The sequence below is a fragment of the Loxodonta africana genome, chromosome 18 (genome assembly GCF_030014295.1).
Source record: "Loxodonta africana isolate mLoxAfr1 chromosome 18, mLoxAfr1.hap2, whole genome shotgun sequence".
NCBI classification, from domain to species: domain Eukaryota; kingdom Metazoa; phylum Chordata; class Mammalia; order Proboscidea; family Elephantidae; genus Loxodonta; species Loxodonta africana.
In genome coordinates, this window is record NC_087359.1 from 73,837,027 (window position 1) to 73,843,257 (window position 6,231).

General features: G+C 43.1%; 1 non-coding gene across 1 annotated transcript; it reads right to left on the minus strand.

Moving 5' to 3' along the window:
- Nucleotides 1-3,465: 3,465 nt before the first annotated feature.
- Nucleotides 3,466-3,584, minus strand: LOC111752529 (small nucleolar RNA SNORA61). The gene has a single exon (XR_002787437.1). It is a non-coding gene; the product is annotated as a small nucleolar RNA SNORA61 (small nucleolar RNA).
- Between the last annotated feature and the right edge of the window lie 2,647 nt (nucleotides 3,585-6,231).

Here is a 6,231-nt window from a genome sequence, read left to right on the forward strand (position 1 = left end):
TACTCTGACACTTATGGGGTCGCCATGAGTTGGAATCAACTTGATGGCAACTGGTTTTATAGATGAGAACAAGGCTGTCCAACAGAACTTCCTGTGATGATGGGAACATGTCTAATACATAGCCACTAGCAGCATGTGGTTGCTGAACACTTGAAAGGTGGCTGGCATGACTGAGGAGTGCATTTTTAATTTTGCTTAATTTTACTGAATTTAGATTTAAATGGCCATGTAAGGCTAGTGGTTATCACGCTAGACAGTGTCGGTTAAGGAGGTACTTGCTTCTTTGATCTTCATATCCCCTCTGAGAGAGGAATGGAAAAAAGAGACCATTTTATTGATGATGAAACTGCACCAGCAAGGTGATGAGTTTGTTCAAGATGACCGTGTGGTGACGCTCTGCAAGCCCTCACACGGGCAGGGGAAGCAGATGGTCAGCCCACGGTGTGGTTTGAAATACAAACTGCAGAGAGCCCTCCTCGCTTTTCCTCAAAGTGGTTCTGCAGCTGGGCTCCCTCAGTGGCTGGGATTTCTCAGCAACCTGAATTAAGACACCGACAAAGAGTTTTTTCCTACTGGGGACATGAACCTATATTCCCAAACTGTCTGTATTTTTATGGGGGTAAAAAAAAGCAACATTATTAAATAAATATAGTGTTCCTGCCTTTGAAAAGAAATATCAACCTTTTGACTTATGAGCTATTTAAATGGAAGGCAGATTATCAAAATAGAGAAATATTAGAAATGCATATGATAACAAGGAGTGAAACAATTTCATGTGTGAAAAGTTTCTGTAAATTACTGTGGACAGGTCAAGCAAGTTGCACCCTGGAGACTTTGCCCTTATCTGAGAATACCATCCACACAGCCCCTTTGTAAGGCGTATCTTACTTCTAGATCACTACTTTCTAAGCCACTGGCTCTCAACCAGGGGCAGTTTTGCTCCCCAGGGACCATTTGGCAATGCCTGGAGACATTTTTGGTTGCCACAGCTTGGGGACAGGCGCTACTAATATCTAGTGGGTAGAGGCCAGGAATGCTATTAAGCATCCTACAATGCATAGATAGGATAGCCCCAACAACGAAATATTATCTGGGAGAAAACGTCAGTAATGCTGAGGCTGAGAAACCCTGCTCTAAGCCCTTGCTACTCAAAGTGTGGTCCATGGACTAGTATTCCAGACATCACTTGATAATGTGTTAAAATTATAGGATCTCAGGCCTCACCCCAGACCTACGGAATCAGAATCTGCACTTTAACAAGATATTTGGATGATTTGTGTGTTCTTTAAAGTTTGAGTAGCGCTGGTCTGTAGCACAGTGAGCCCTGCTGGTGCAGTGGCTAAAGTGCTTGGCTGCTAACCCAAAGGTCGGCAGTTCAAACTCACCAGCTGCTTTGTGGGAGAAAGATGTGGCAGTCTGCTTCCATAAAGATTTATAGCCTTGGAAATACTATGGGGCAGTTCTACTATGTCTTATTCGGTAATTGCGAATTGGAATCAACTTGATGGCAACGGGTTTGGGTTTGGGTCTATAGCATGAGCCTTGGACCCTGGTCATAACTGATTGCTTTGGGGCAGACAATCTACGCTGAGTGACAATTGGATCTAGTGTCTCCAACAGGGATACTAATGATTAAAGAAAACAATTAGCCCTCCCTCTTTCTTGGAAAGTTTGGATGCAAAGCACCTAGAGAAAGCTAGTAGTTGACAGTGAGGCGAAAGAAGTAGAAGGCATGAGACAGCTCGAGCTATATGTAGCAGAAGCCATGAGGAGAGCAAACTGGTGGTATCAGACAGTGAGAACCTGAGTCACAGTGACAGTGCTGTGTGAGACTGGGATTACTAGAACCTACAGCTGAGGGGATGACTTTATATATATATGTGTGCGTGTGTGTGTATGTATTTATTGTGCTTTAGGTGAAAGTTTACAAATCAAGTCAGTCTTCCATAGAAAAAGTCATATACACCTTGCTATGTACTCGTAGCTGCTCTCCCCCTAATGAGACAGCACATTCCTCCTCTCCACCCTTTATTCCCTGTGTCCCTTCAACCTGCTCCTGTCCCCCTCTGCCTTCTCATCTCGCCACCAGACAGGAGTTGCCCACATAGACTCAAGTGTCCACTTGAGCCAAGAAGCTCACTCATCACCAGTATCGTCGTCTATCTTATAGTCCTGTCTGTAGAGTTGGCTTCAGGAATGGTTCCAACCTTGGGCTAACAAAGGGTCCAGGGACCTTGACTATCAGGGTCCCTCCAGTCTCAGTCAGAACATTAAGCCTGGTCTTTTTACAAGAGTTTGAGATGTGCATCCCACTGTTCTCCTGCTCCATCAGGGATTCTCTGTTGTGTTCTCTGTCAGAGCAGTGATCGGTGGTAGCCAGGCACCATCTAGTTCTTCTGGTCTCAGGCTGTTGGAGTCTTTGGTTTATGTCACCCTTTCTGTCTCTTGGGCTCATCTTTACCATATGTCTTTGGTGTTCTTCATTCTCCTTTGCTCCAGGAAGGTTGAGACCAACTGATGCATCTTAGATGGCCACTTGCTGAGGGGAGGACATTTAATTGAGTCATTTGAGTTACCTCGAACTTTGAATAATCTTTTAATCTCTTTTCTTCGATAAGCCCCAGCTCTTTGGCTGTTCCTTCTTACCCCATCACCGCAAGTAACCTGCTTCTTTGGAACGTCAGAGAGCCTAATTAATACACGAATTAATGAGAAAAGGACAAACACTCCAATAAAAAAAAAAAAGGGAGAGGATAAGTAAGAAGCAACATTCAAAAATTCAAATGTGTTCTTATACACGGTTGTAGTTAGTTGTCAATGAGTTGATTCTGGCTCATGGCAACCCCATGTGTGCAGAGTAGAACTATGTCAAAGGAAACTTTTTGGAAACAGGTCGCCACACCTGTCTTCTGAGGTGCTTCTGGATAGGTTTGAACTGCCAACCTTTAGGCTCGGAGTCAAGTCGAGTTCTTAACCATTTGCATCACCCAGGGACTTCTCTTCTTACATACTGAGTAACCAGTTAGAGAACGTCAGGCTCTCTATACGAAGAAAATTTAAAACAGCCTCGAAGGACATAAAGGAAGATCTCAATATACAGACATACTGAGTTCTGGTGGAAAGTTCCAATACTGTAAATCAGTCAGTTCTACCCAAATTAATCTAGTAATACAAAGATATTCCAATAGGAAACCTCAGGAGTTTTCAAGGAATTTTTCATACAGAAGAAGAAAATGTATCTGGAATAGGAAATAGAACAAGACAGCCTAGGACTAATATTATTGTTATTTTAAAGAATACTTTTAATCAAGAGAAAAGAAAGCTATCCACTAGATCCAAATACAGTTAATAACCCAGCTGCTGCCATGCCAGCTGTTCAGAGCTTCACTCATTTACTCATCCCTTTAAGCCCATGATTATCCCCAGGGAGGAGGAAGCGAATTCAGTGAATTCAATCTCATCTGAACCCGTTTGAAACTAGCCCATGTGCTGCAAGCACTGAGATGAGTCTCAGTGTTACTGTCCCTCCTTTTACCACCACCCAGACCAGTGTTCAGATCCCATGGGAAAGGGAACTGCTGGGTATATTATTATTTTTTAAATCAGGGATCAAGATTGGCATAATTACCTAGTATTGCCATAAAAGAAATACCACAAGTGGGTGACTTTAAAGAACATAATTTTATTTTCTCACAGTTCAGGAGGCTGGAAATCTGAATTCAGGCCATGACTCCAAGAGGAGGCCCTTCCTTGTCTATTTCACCTTCCAGTAGCTGCCAGCAATCCTTTACAACTCAGAAGTGATTAGGTTCAGGATCACCCTACTCTGGTATGCCCTCATTAGCATAATAAAACCCTATTTCCAAACACAGTCATATTTATAAATACCCCTCTCCCCTCATTGCTGTCAAGCCAATTCTGACTCATAGCAACCCTGCAGGACAGAGTAGAACTGCCCCATAGAGTTTCCAAGGAGTGGCTGGTGGATTCGAACTGGTGACATTTTGGTTAGCAGCCGAGCTCTTAACCACTGTGCCATCAACACGTATTTGGCAGGGGGAGGCACAACTTATTCTAAAACAGGGGGATACATAACAAAGTTATAATAATTAAACAACATGGTACTGATGTATAAATGGCTTGAGGGGTAAATGGAACAGAACAGAGAGTTCAGAATTCAGTGTGATAGCAGCAGCCAAGCAGGTGTGTGGGAAAAGGTGAACGTTCAGCCCAGCACTGTGTCCTATCGGGAAAAATTAGAAATAAATGCCCCACAATGGGAAATTAGTGAAATACATTTGAAAACAATGCCTCACAAAAATGGCAAAATGAACATGTACATTTATTGATGTAGACAGGTGTTCATGATATATTGTTTAGTGAAAATAAAAAACACAGGTTACAAAACAGTAAGTTTAATGAGTCACATTTCTTAAATACATACACATATGGGTACACTTATATTTATGAAAGTCACAAAGGCAGATTTCCATTCCACCCCATTTTTTTAACCAACCTTGATAAGGTACTAATCATATGATTGGTAGCTCTAATCTCTCCACTTGGTTGGATGCAGAATTAAGCCTCACCTTCTAATCTTGGTTCAGTAGGCTGGCCGTGATGGCCGGGCTCCCACGTAGCTCCCCAGTCATGGGGCTGACCACATTCCAAACAACGTGGTTTCAAGGAAAAGCCCTATGGGTCTGGCTTCCCTAAGTCACAACTCTTCCCTTGAGTTCCCTTATTTCTTTCCTTCATCATGGTAGGTTCTCCCACCCCATCCCCCTTTAGGTCTAGCACTAATAGGTTGGAGAAGTATCACATTTAAATAGATTCCACGAGCATTCTAACCACTACTCACCTGTCAGTTTGTCGCACTGTGGTGGCTTGCACTGTGTGGCTATGATGCTGGAAGCTATATCATTGGTATTTCAAATACCAGCAGGATTATCCTGATAGATAGGTTTCAGCAGAGCTTCCAGACTAAGACACACGAGGAAGAGAGCCCTGGTGAGCTCCTCCTGAAAATTAGTTGATGAAAAGTCTGTGAATCACAAGAGGAAATTGTCCGACATAGTCTCAAAGACGAGCTCCATAGATTGGAAATCATTCAGAATATTCAGTGGCCGCAACGATGGACCAATGGTCGCGAAGATGGTGCAGGACTGGTCAATGTTTATTTCTGTTGTGTATGGGGTTGTCATGAGTCAAAGCCAACTAGATGGCAACAACAACAGCAGCACCATTCTAACAGGAATGGAATGGCTCTGAAAGACTCGAGAAAGGCAATGGGGGAAGAAATATTAAGGACAGAAGCCTTGAATCCACATCCCTGACACTTAAGTGGGAATTCCAGAAAAATCTCCCAAACCCAAGTACATTGTTCACCCTTTTCATCCTCCCCCAATATTTCTGGAATTGAGAGTGGGGTGACTGCATAGTTTGAATGCTGTGCTTGACACACCCAGGCTTACCTTCAGGGCCAGTCTCCACCTGGGCCAGTTCTCCCCAGTGCTGTCTTACCCTGGTATATCCAAATCGTGACAGCCTACAAGGACACATAGCCTCTCTGTCTGCCTACCTCTGGACCCCTTCCTGCCTCAAAGTTTCAGGGAAATGAAGTTAGGGATGGGAAGAGGTAGGGCCCTGTTGTCACGGATGGATTCTAGAAGAAATCTGTAAATTCCCCCAGCTGGGTGGCTGAGGGAGCAGGAAATTAAGTGGCAGAGAAGGAGCTAAATTACCACCTATTGCTTCGGCTGTATAATTGGGCTAATAATTAAAACATAACTAGCAGGGGCCTCACCCACAAGGAGTCATTATGTGTCTCTTTTTCAGACCATTGTCACAAAATATGAAAACTACATCTTATAAGGTGATTGTTCTCAGAACTGCTTGGCAACCTCAGCTTAAATTGTTACCCAATTTATAAGAACATGCAATTAATTATTGTATCTCATACCTGGACTATTAGTTAGGTGAAAAAGTCACCGAGATCAGTTCTACCTGTCAAGAAACTGAATTAAACAGATCATCACCAAGGAGGGGTTCACTCTAGGAGAATATTTTAGAATTTGTCTGCTTCCTCCTGAGCCAGCCTCTGTTAGAATGCATAATTCCTTCATGGAAACATTTTCAAGGAGGAAAATTCCCCTTTCTTATCACGTGACTACTGTTACAGCTGCAGTTGCTGAACAAATCTGGGTTTAGACCTTCATTAGTGACAGGTAA